The sequence below is a fragment of the Eulemur rufifrons genome, chromosome 7 (genome assembly GCF_041146395.1).
Source record: "Eulemur rufifrons isolate Redbay chromosome 7, OSU_ERuf_1, whole genome shotgun sequence".
NCBI classification, from domain to species: domain Eukaryota; kingdom Metazoa; phylum Chordata; class Mammalia; order Primates; family Lemuridae; genus Eulemur; species Eulemur rufifrons.
The window spans coordinates 171,496,755-171,509,868 of NC_090989.1; positions in this window are offsets into that span (position 1 = coordinate 171,496,755).

Genomic DNA, 13,114 nt, shown 5'->3' on the forward strand with positions numbered 1-13,114 from the left:
AAAAAAACCATGATGCTCAAGCTATATCCCAGTCTAATGAAATCAGACTCTCTTGGGGGTGGAGCTAAGGCATCCATAATTTTTAAAGCTCCTTAGGTGATTCTAATGTGTATTCCAGATGAAAGACCTCCTTCTGGCATAACTTGACATAGGACAAAATTCAATGTAGGGAAGAAGTCAGCCCCGAATCACATCTATAGAGGTACATTACTTCAAGTTCCCAAGAGCCTCCCTTATAAGCATTAATCATACTCTGTCCTTTGATCAGAAAGGTAACTTTACCAAACAGGTAAAGCTCATATACCTGCCACTGTCTTTACAGCTATGTGAGCATAAGAATCCCTTGGGAAACTTGCTAAAAGTCAGATTTCTGACTTCTAGGTATGGATTGATTCGGCAGAGCCAGGGTGAAGCCTAGGATACATCATTTTTAATGCCACTTGGGTGATTCTGATGCAATTCACCTTTGGTCCAACTCTGAGAAACAACACCATAGACGCATGCTTCTCAACCAGGATGACTTTTCCCCTTTGAAGGACATTTGGCAATGTCTGGAGACATTTTTGATGGTCACAATGTGTGTGTGTGTGTGTGTGTGTGTGTGTGTCTGTGTGCTACAGGGATCTAGTGAGGGGCGGCCAGGGATGCAGTTCAACATCTCACGACAAAGACGACAGCCTCCCATACCAAATAACATCCAGCCCAAAATTTCAATAGTGCCAAGGTTGAGCAACCCACTTTAGTTTAATATCTTCTCTGAATCACCTTCCCTCTCTGCTGGCCTCAAAGAAACGGCTCTTTAGAACTTCCATAGCTCTTTCAGGAGTTAAAAGTCACCAGACTGTGATTCATCTCCCTAACAGAAGAGAACTTTCCTCAGGCCAGGATCCCTGCTTCATTCATTTCTGAGTCTGGCCTCCTTCCTCCTCCAGCATAGGTCCTTACTCCATAAATGTTTCTGCCATTCCAAACAAAATTAACATACTCACTAGGACAGACCACAAAATGGCTTTGTGATTGGTAACCAAACACGGTGTCTACAGGGAGAAGGGCCTGATTTTCACTCTGAAAGTTTCACGCAAATCTACCAGGCTTCATCTAAGAAAATGGCTCTCCATGTATGTTTTCCAACATTGACCAAATAGTACAGTTGCCCTGGATCTGCCTGGCGTCTCTGTGGGCAAGTCAGCTATGTGAACGTGAAGACCACCCATGAAGCTCACCCATCACATGAGGAACCTCGTTGGCTCTGTCTGCTGCAGTGTCTGGCTACCAGTTGGCAACTGCAAGCAACTAACTTGGTCCCTAAGCCAACCCTGAATTCCAGGAAATCAACGTCTAGCAAATAACTCTACACAGCTCTGCGAGGGAAATGCACAAGGAAACAGTACTTTCAATGGCTCTAAAAATAGCCAGGTAATCACTTTTGAAGATCTCTTAAGAAGATGAACTTAACCGTACAATGTGAAGCAGCAAATGGCTCATTTATTTGTTGATAGGAGCTGTCTCCATGTAGTCAGCAGACTTCAGAGTGTTGGAAACCCAATCAATATTTGGGTCCTCCGGAGTTCCTATGCTACTGGGCTGACCATAGTTAAAAACAAGAAGCTGCCCTTAATAAAGCTGACCTGACCACATTTTTTACTCAATTGATCATACTAATTTTCCTGACTTTGATTTTTGTTCCAATTTTAACACTTGGCACGAATGTGGTGGTGAAATGTATCGCCTACTTTTTCACTTTCTGTGTTGGAGCAATCTATCAGCGCCGTCAATTTGTTAACTGCTACTTTAGAGATATTCCACCTCCAGCAAGATTGCTGAATGTAGAAATGGAATATATCATGGATTGGTGGTGAGATTCAACCAGTTTAGCAATTTTCCTCCTGTGGTTAATCGCCCACGGAATACTTTGCTCTTTTTCTTCTTTGTGCTTTAATTTTCGGTCTTGGCAATATACGCTACAATGACTTGGAGTTATGAAAAGTATGAAAATGTGTTTGTTTCAAATAGTTGGCGGGTTTCTTCATCAGCCTGAGGCCTCACTCAGGTGTGAATATTTTTTTATAATCCAAACACAGCAAAGTAAACAGTCCCATTCTGCACCCCCCTATTTTCTCCCATACAATGCTTTAAATATTTTCTTTGTGATGGTCAGTGACTTTGTTTAACTTAAAAAAAGCCTGAATGGAAGGGAAGGGCCTGGAGACTTGTAACTGTTTATACAAGGTCCTGAAGTGCGTGATGCTAAACTCAGCTGGGCATAGAGCCCTGACATTTTGTCAGCTCCCGCAGGAGGCAGATGTGACGTCCACGACTCACCTGTCAAGTGCTGATAGAAAAACAACTCTGTCACACGTAACCTGTAAGGCTCCACACGTGACCTCTAACCCCAGAACCCCTTCCGGAGTTTTCCACCGAGTATCAAAATCTTTTCAAATATTTCCAGCTGGGCATCTCCTTGAGCTGTAATTGCAGCTCAGCATTTTAACATTGGTGGTCATTGTTGAGAGAGTTTCTCCCCTTTTTTTTCTCCCCCCCATGGCAAAGACCAGTTCTGAAATCTCACTGGTAGCAAGAGAGAGGGGCCACCCTCATTGTTTAAAACTCAGTCTCTGCCTCCCAGTTGCATACAAGTGTCCTTCTGAAAGTAGGATGCTTTTGAGGCCACTCAAATTCCTGTCCTCATCTCAGACCTCTGAAACCCTTGAAAGATCTTGCAAGACAATAAACTTTTCCAGGAGACGAGGTTCACTGTCTTCCAAGGGCTTGTTTTGGTTTCCCTGTTTGCAAAAGAGGACACAATAATGAGGAAGAAACTCAGAAGCCTCGACGCCAAGATTTGGTGTTAAAAAAAAAACCTATTAATTGAATTCCAAGATAATGCGCACGTCTTCTGATCTACATTTTCTAATATTATAAAAACCACCAAAGCTTATTTAGAAAAAAAGAGAGAAAGAAAAGAAAATAGAAGGAAAAAAAAAAAAAACCAACATAGAATACATTCAGGAGAAGAGAATTCATGCCTAAAGCAATAAATTTTCTACAAATGGAAAGGTACCTCTTTAGTCAGCATAGCAAGAAAATAAGTCAGTTGACTGAGTTCATTCAGAATAATAATTAATGAACTTCATAGAGGAAAACAAAATCACCTCAAAATTATGTCACTTGATCTCTAACTAGGTCTAGGAGTCCTTGGGCTGGTTACAGCACTTCTCAAGATAAACTAAAATGTCCTTGGACGCTATCCACAAGGCAACAGACCTACAGCAGTCTCATTTCAGCCAGAATATTTCCACTGTTCCTTCCAGAGATGGTTCCTTTTTTCTCTGGTTTCCCAGATTGTCAGACTAGGGGACCTCAGCATTTGCTCGGCACATGGATGCTCATAGCTTCTCTATAGAAATTTCCACTGACATGAGCTAAAAATAACCAAATGAAAGGAAAATCGTGGCTTGTATCTTTAGAAAGTATTAACATCATTTCCCTTATTTTATGGGTGAGGAAATTGAGATCAAGAGAAGTAAAGTGGTTTTTTCCCCCAGGTTGTAGAGCTAGTAAGTGACAAACTCTCAACGAGGACTTGACCTACCTTGTTTTCTTTAAAGTTCCGGGCTTAAAGTCACTGCTTATTTTTAAAGCTAAATTTCGACATTATTATATCCTACAGATACAACCTGTTTCATAACCTGTGATTGTTTAGAAACAAACTAGTGGCTCATAATAATTATATTTTCAGGAAAAATAAACTCTGTTTATTATAGATTACTACTGTTCCCATCATATAAATAGATAGATAGCACCATTCACAATAAAATCTCCCTCGTATGGGAACGCCAACTTAGCCAGTTCAGGTGCTTGAATTAGCAGAAGTCTTTCTACAACCTGATACCTGGAATGTCATGTTTGTCTGACTCTTCTAGAACATATTCTATAATAAATTGAATGGCCTGTCCAGCTTCCAAGTCAGATTAGCTCTTCTCCCCTCCCTGTTGGCTACTTGGTTTTTAGGCATTTTCCTCCCATTTTCTTTGAAAGGACTTGTGTACCATCAGCTCGAGTCAGTTCAGCTTTCTCAGTCACCAAAAGCCCTAGCTGCTCATGCTGGGAGGTCAACCCAGCTGTTTCATGTCACCGTATTGGTTCCCTACTGTGTTATTCATATGCTTAGGTGATTTAGTCTGATGACCTGGGAAACTGGAGGGAGGAAAAATGTGTCAATCTTTGGAAGGAATAATAGATATGTTCTTGGTCAAACAATATTTTTGTAGATATCTTGGTTTGTGAATACTGTTTCTGAGACCATGTAGCTTATTGTGACAAACACTGTTAAAGGATGCAAAGGATGATGTACTGTCTTGAAATCTTGCTTCTGCCAAAGGCTTTGAAATGTTTTGCTCAGGCTGGATTCAACTACGAGGATATTTAGAGAAGCATATGCCCTCGCCCCACGAAGCAGATCCCTCTCTTGGTGAAGATAAACCTGCAAAGCTGTGGCTTTCTGGAAGCCACACAGATACGGATCTGGACCCTTCCTTCACCCGCTCCCCATAAATGTTATCAAAAGCAAATGTTGTAGGGCAAAAGAAGACAGAAGAGTGGCCAACAAACATATGCAAAAGCGCTCAACATCTCTAATCATCAGGGAAATGCAAACCAAAACCACAATGAGATATCACTTAACTCCAGTGAGAAAGGCCTTTATCAAAAAGTCCCACAACAACAAATGTTGGCGTGGATGCGGAGAGACAGGAACATTCATACACTGCTGGTGGGACTGCAAACTAGTGCAACCCCTGTGGAAAGCAATATGGAGATACCTTAAACAGATACAAGTAGACCTACCATTTGATCCAGCAATCCCATTATTGGGCATCTACCTAAAAGAACAAAAGACATTCTATGACAAAGATACCTGCACCCGAAGGTTTATAGCAGCACAATTCACAATTGCGAAAATGTGGAAACAACCTAAGTGCCATCAATAGATGAGTGGATTAATAAAATGTGGTATATGTATACCATGGAGTACTACTCAGCTATAAGAAACAATGGTGATATAGCACCTCTTGTATTTTCCTGGAAAGAGTTGGAACCCATTCTACTAAGTGAAGTATCCCAAGAATGGAAAGATAATCACCACATGTACTCACCATCAAATTGGTTTCACTGATCATCACCTAAGAGCACATTTAGGAATAACATTGATCAGGTGTCGGGCAGATGTGGGTGGGGGAGGGGATGGGTGTATACATACATAATGAGTGCGATGTGCACTGTCTAGGGGATGGACACGTTTGAAGCTCTGACTCAGGGGGGTGAGGGGGCAAGGGCAATATACGTAACCTAAACTTTTGTACTCCCACAATATGCTGAAACAAGAATAATAATAATAAAAAAAAAAGAAGCAAATGTCCACTTGTCTTTGTTACTGCCGTACGTGGAGCTCACATGCGGTGCCTCAGAGCTTTTGCGCCACTCCAGAGACATATATGTAAGTTTAAATGTTTTAGTAGCCACATTTTAAAAAGTAAAAGGAAACTTAGGTTCAACAAAAGGCAGCAAAAGGAAAACAAAAAAACCCAAAGTTTTAAAATTAATTTACCACCCAGGATTAGTGTCTAGAATATATAATGAGGTCCTATGTACTGATGAAAAAAACCCCTCCAATGTAAAGAAAATGGGTAGTAGATACATTGAAGGAAGACACAGACCAAGAAACATGAATGTCCTCCAAAATAAGAAAAGATGCTCAAGCACACTAGTAATTAGGGCAATGCATGCCAAAACCATAGTAAATAGCATTTCCTGCCCAATTAAGAAGTTGGATATTATTAAGTAGAAATGATAATATGGTGTGATGGAAACTTAGACTCTTAAAGAGAATATAAATGTTTACAATCACATGAAAGAGCAATTTGGCAGTATCTAGCCACATTAAAAAAGCCCTTACACTAGAACCCAAGAGTTTCCCTGCTAGATGAGTCCAGAGCAACTCTTACCCAGATGCACAAAAATGTTCACTGGAGCACTGTTTGAAATGAGACAAATTAGAAATGACTTAATGTTCTCCAAGAGGAAAAAGGATAAATTGATTGTCTTTTCATATAATGAAAAACTATGCAGCAGTGAACATGAACTTTCTCTATCTCTCTCCATATATTATATGTGGGTGTGTGCGTACATATACATACATCTACATCAACTTGGATGAATCTCACAATTTAATGTTGAATGATAAAAGCATATTGTAGAAAAATATATAGTGAATCATTTATATAACATTTTGAAACATGGACAACAAAGCTTTACTTAAGGATACATGTCTATGCATCTCTATGGTTCTCCTGGAGAGAGTTGGAACCCATTATATTAAGTGAAGTATCCCAAGAATGGAAAAACAAGCATCACATGTACTCACCAGAAAATTGGTTTCCCTGATCATCACCTAAATACAAATCTGGGAACGACACCAATTGGATATCAGACTGAGGTGGGAGGTGGGGGAGGGGATGGGGGTATGCCTACACAATGAGTGCATTGCGCACCGTTTGGGGAGTGGTAACACTTGAAGGTGCTGACTCGGGAAGGGGGGGGTTGGGGAAGGGAGGGATATATACCTACATGATGGGTGCAACGCGAGCTACCTGGGGAACAGACACGCCTGGAGCTCTGACTTGGGGGGAAAGGCGGTACAGGAGCAACGTATGTAACCTGCAATTCTGTATCCCCCATAACAAGATGAAATAAAAAAAAAAAAAAGATACATGTCTATGTAGTAAAAATATAAAGCAATGCTTGCAATCATAAGCCTTATGTTTAGGACAGTGGTTATTTTGATGGGAGTAGGAAGGGGGACGAATCTATGAGGGTTTACACAAGAGGCTGCAGTAGTGTTGGTATAAGGTGTTATTTCATAAGCTGAGTGTCAGATACAAAGATATTTATTGTATTTTCTTGATACTCTTTTGGGTGTCTGAAATGTTGATTAGGATTAAATTAAAGTAAAAGACCTTTTCTCTTGAAGACGGACTCAGTTCTATCACCCTCTTCCCACTGTTGTCCCAGCACACGCTGATGAACTCTCATCCATATCCAGCCTGCAGTTTTCCTCTCTGCCCTTCCTAACATCTCCTGCACGACTCCAACAGTCCTGCTGCCCAGCCATCCAATGGCCTCACAGTTCCTGGGTCTCCTACGCTCCAGCAACCTTGATCTTTCCTTGCCCTAGTAAGTCACAAGCTGCATTCTAGATCTCGTCTCCCAGAACATCTCTATCCAATAGCCTCTGAATCTCTCCCGCACTTCTTCCATGCCCTTGGTCAGCTAATCTTCCCCATGACATCCTGGGGACTCACTTTCTTCCCCCAATCCTCTCCTGAGCTATCTTATTTTTTCTTAGCCAACCTGGACCCACAGACAACATCTTAGAGCCTTGCTCACGCCCGCCTCACCTAGTTCCAATCACTTTCTTTGTCTAATCCTGGCCGAGGGTGCTGAAAGCACTAACAGAAATCATGCAACCGTCTCAACCCCCATTATTTCAAATTCACTTTCTCTGGAGCAGCTAGGCTCTAGGTCCTGACGCCAGTCTTTTCACTCTTCCCGAGTTGAAATCATTTTCAGCCTTGACTATCAGCCACGGCTCCCTTTGCCTTGAATGGTGAGTTGACCGTGGCCCGCAGAGGGGAGGTTCCAGGAAGGTGGCGCAGGAGGAAAAGGCCTCTCTGGGTCCCTGTCCTCACTTCAGTCAGAGATGGCCTGCTTCAAGCATCTTAAATATGGGTCTTCCAAGTAAGATTTCATATAATAATAATAATAATGATAATGATGATAAAAAAGAGGGAGTCCTGCTCTTTAAAAACCTTTCAGTGGCTTTCCATTGCACTTGGTATAAACACACACCCCTTAGCCTGGAGCTTGTAGGATGTAGCTCCTTTCTCTTCTCCAGCCCGGACTGTGCTCCTCATCCCTGTTTCCCATGCTGCAGTCTCCAACCTGCTCCCACCTCTGGGCCCAGGTGTTGTTGCACCTGCTCACAAACCTGTTCCTTTGTTCTTTGTCTGCCTTATTCCTTGTTTTCAAATGTCTCCTTAAGTGTAAGTGTCACCTGCCTTGGTCTTCCTCATTACTCTCTGTGACGCTGCTTTATTCATCTCCTTAAGAGCTCCTCTTGCCGTCTGTATCCGATTTTTTGTTTGCTTCCTCGTGTAGTGTCTGTTTCTCCCACTACTAGATTGCAACCCCCTTGAAGGGAGGCATCCTGTTTGGTTACATTTAACACTTAGTAGCAGCAACCAAGGGGTGGCTTCAGCCCCTCTTCAAATCCTCAGAGTAGGACCTTCACCCCAAACCACCTCAAATAAATAACTAAAGGAGAAACCGCACTCTTTGGTCCTGACCAAAGGCTTCGTGGAAGGTGCTGCCCCTTTGCCCCGGAGAAGCCCTGGGGCTGTGCTGGAATCAGCATGTCCCTAGTGTATCCTACTCACACTGCACAGGAGGCCCTCAGGCAATAGTTTGTCGAATGAATCAATAAATCTTTGCAAGTTTGAAAAGTCCCAGCCTAGGCTGGGAAGTAAAGTTCACCTCCCCTAAATCAATATGAGGAGGAAAATTAACTGGAGGTCAGTTTTCTCTCCCCTCCTCATAGTCCATTACCCAACCACTGTCCTATTCCAGGACAAAGGACAACGACACAACACAACAAACAAAAAGCCCTGCCCTCCCACATATGTGCTACATTGACTCTTCAGCTATCAAGAGTCGAGACACTCGCAGAGATAAGTGTGGAAGGAGTGAACTGATTCAGAACAAAGTCGTTAACTACTTGTTTCAAGTGACAACTTAAGTGTCATCAGTCCACCTTGGAAGAAGTGGCCAGCCTTTCGAAAGGCTGGAATGCCTGTAGTTGTCGCAATATGCAACTGTAGTGCAGGACACAAAACAGTAGTGAGTTACTTCAAACATATGAGGCAGATTAGATATGATCAGTAGTTAAGAAAGCCAGACTCCAAACAGAAAAACCTCAGTTCCAGCCAGGTGTGTACACAGGTGGTCATGGCCGCGCCTTGGCTTGGCAAGGGCAGCCAGGCACAGTTTCTCCCTACGCTGCCTTTCCCCTGGCCTGCTGCGCTTGTCCGTGAGGCTGACCAGGAAACGTGGTGAGATAGCAAACATGTGGTTTGTGTGGGCGTATTTGTCCTTCTGTGCAAATAAACGTGAGTCCTTTATAAGAAATAGATAGCAGGAGTTGGCTTCACGCAAAAGATAGGGTAGGACATGAGGGTAAGAGAAGCAATGCTGAAGGTGGGTGTGTGGGGGGCGCTCAGGTATGAGCATGGGGCATCTGGGGCCGCACAGAGATTGGAACTGAAATGGAGGTTATTGGACCAGGGTGGACGAGTCTGAGGATTACGATAGCTACATTTTTTTTGAATAACTCTAATGAACCAGGTACTGTGCCTTTTGCTTAAGTTTGCTTATTTAATCCTTTCAGAAATAGGTGCTCTTATTCTCCCCATTTTACATATGAAGACACTGAAGCTCAGAGAAGTTAAGTAATTTGCCTAAGGTCACACAGCTGGTGCCAGAGCCAGGATTTTAATCTAGGATTGTGTACCTCTGAAGTTTGTGCTCACAACCACAGTTCCATGCTCTGCCCCCAGCTGGTAGGATAGTCTGGAGCCCAAGAGAAAGGTTAAGCTTAGAGCTGTAATTACAGGGGAAATTGCTTAGAAGATAACAAAGATAACAAGGAGATAGCCAATCTCTGGCAGCTTCCCCAAGGTGTATCATAAAGGAGAGACCCGAGGAGCATTGAGAATTTTTATCAGAGAAAGAATGTTCTGTTGTTCCTTAATTTGAGGATGTAATAAAAGAAAAGCAAATCTGTGGCTGAAATGAAGGGAAGAAGAGTAAAAGATACAGAAAAACAGACAAAACCCAATAACCATTAAAATTTACTGGCTAGTTTACTAAATGTTTAGAATTGCTGAAGTTGGGTTTTAGATCTAGTTGCTTTTTACACAGACAACTCCGTGTAGCTGGGTCAGGGTGGGATGTTTAAGGGATGTATTTGTTTAACTCTAATTAATGATATTCCTGAGTAGAAGGGAGGAGGTCAGCTTATTCTCCATAAAAGAGAAGTCAATAAAGACCACAACATAATGTGTAATGCCTGCCTCACTCTAGGTAGAACAGAAACCTTGTCTGATTCATTATGACCAATGCCATTTCTCCTCTAGAATTTGCTGCTCAAAGCGTGGTCAATGGACCATCAGCATCACCTGGGATCTTACCCCAGATTTACTGAAACAGAGCTTGCATTTTAACAGGCTTTCAGGCGAGTAAAGCTTGAGAAGTACTGCCCCAGAATATGTATTGTGCCATATTGGCAACTTGCTGAACTCCTATTCAGCCTTCAAAGCCCAGCTCAGATATCATCTCTCCTTTAAAGCCTCCTCTAGCAACGCCTGACAGAGTTAATCATTCCCTCCTCTCTGCTATTCCTCTGGAGCTCTTACGTAGCTCTGTCTTGTGCTCATCACATTGTGTTGTTGGCTCATCTTTGAGGAGGGATACATATGTACCGCTAGAATACTCTTTGTATTCTAGTGTCAGTCAACTGTGTCCCTTCAACAAGATAGATTCTAAAAAGTATTCAATTATTCAATTTAGTTATTGTTATTCAAGTTAAATCCTTCTTGGACAATGGTTTTTAAATTTTCCTGTGCGTGAAAGTCCCTGATAAGCTTGATAAACTGGAGGCCTGTGGGCTCCACCCCCATAGATTCTGATTCCGCGTGTCTAGTTGGGCCCCAGGAATCTGCATTTTTAACTAGCAGCCTAAGTATTTCTGGTGCAGATGGTCAATGGAAAACTCTGATTTAGAAATATTTCCCAGTGCCTGGGATGTTGAGCGTCGGGTCTTGGTGAGATGTGACTGTTCTGCATATTGTACTGGTCCCTGTGTCCTCCAGGTACCAAGAGTGCCTCAATCAGCAGCGAGGGAGCCACTCAAATATGTCTGGACTATGTATCAGTAAGGACGCCTTTATAGAGATCTGAGAATGTGCCACACTTCAGGCCATACCAGTTTGAGTTATTCAATCTGGATGGGCAACTCTACTGTTGTAAAGGTCTCTCCTTTGAAATTGACCCACTGGATCTCAGGAGCCGTTCCAGTATGTTGGAAACGCGTGAATACTTCCCACATTTATAGTTCTGTGTGGGTGCTGCTGTGTGCCGGGCAAGGTATGATAGGTGGGTACAGTGATGATTTCATTTAATTCACATCACAATGCTGGGAGGTGAGGGACACTATCTCTCTCTTAATGATAAAAAAATGAAGTTTCAGGGGTTGTTGCTTCTTTCCTGTTTGCCTGTCTCTCTGTTTCTTCAACTGCACTTTTCTACTCATTTTCTATACAAAACTCTGCAGGGATCAGCAGAGGGCTGGGTTGGTTTTAAACCTTCCCGACTGAACTCTGCTTCTAAGCCTCAATCATAACCATTTTTCTCCAGCTGTAGAGTATACCTGTACTAAAAGAATGTCTGGAAATCACAAAGAAGTGATTTTTTTTCTTTCCTAAGAGAATTTCTAACTAGTTTGACTTTTCCTTAGCTGGTGCTGCTTCTAACTCCCTACAGATCTTCATGGCCAGAGTAACAGACCCAGGGATACATATTTTTGAGTTGTTATAACAACAGAATCAAATCACAGTGAAGTGGAGACAATCAATTTTTGCAGTTGATTGGAAAGACAATTAGGAAATTAGATTGTCAGGGCAATAGCTAATTTAGTTAATGCTCCAGAGTTCTCAGAGGACAAAGAAAAGTTGTTTTTTCTTGGGTGGGGGTTTGTTATTTTGGGAGTCAGGAGGAAAGAATGGGTTAAATAAATTATGGCATATCCATAAAATGAGACATGATGCTGCTGATTTTTTTCAACGCCTGCTATACATAGGGCACAAAGATGAACAAAGCAGGTAAAATTCCTACCCTCATAGAATTTGTTGTATATAGAATAAAGTAGAACTATGTAGACCTACATATACTATTGTTGGAAGTCATCCAAATGTATTGTAAAAATTCAATATGTAAAAAAAGAATATGTGTTTATATACAATTATTAATGGCAGTTATCTCTGAGGATTAGTAATGGGTTCAGGTTGGGAATGGGGGAATGGACAGGAATGGTGGACTTTATACATTTTTTTTTTGGCAGTGACTGCTAACTGCCTGCCCTCACATCCCTTCTTCAGTCAAAATGAAATGAAACAAAACACACCAAAAACAAACAGACCCACCCCAAACATTCCCCAGAGTCCTTGTGGCATGGCATAGTCATGTGACTAAGTTCTGGGCAACCTGTAAATAGAAGTGCTGTATAGGACAGCTAGGAAGGCTCCTTAGAAGGGAAGGGACTAGCTCTTTTGCCTATGTTTCTTTCTGCTGCCTGGAATGTGGATTTGTCATGTGGCCCTAGCAGCCACCTTGGACTATGAGGAGATCTGGAGGGTGGAAGCCATGAACAGCAGAATACTAGGATGAAGGCCTGTGCATCTTCTTCATACCAACCGATTACTGCTCTCCTGTCTGCTATGGTACTAGCACTAGCTACATCCGGATATTTGAACTTTAATTAGAATTACATAAATAGTTTTCAATAGTGCAATAGGGCAACTATAGTTAACAATAATTTATTATATTTCAGAAGAGCTAGAAGTTTTCCAATGTTCCCAACATAAAGCAATGATAAATGTTTCAGGTGAATCATGTCCCAATTACCCTGATTTGATCATTATATGTTATATGCTTGTATCAAAATATAACATGTACTCCATGAATATGTACAATTATTATCAATAAAAAATTTTAAAAAATAAAAAGAATTACATAAAACAAAAAATTCAATTCCTCAGCCCGACTAGCCACATTTAAAGTGTTTAATAACTACCTGTGGCCAGTGGCTACTGGATTGGACCACAAGAACGATACAACATTTCCATCATCACAGAAAGTTCTATTAGATCGTGCTGCTCCACTGCTTGGTTCCGGACTTTACAAGAGCAAATAAATCCCCGTATATTTATGTCTTTGTTACTTGTAG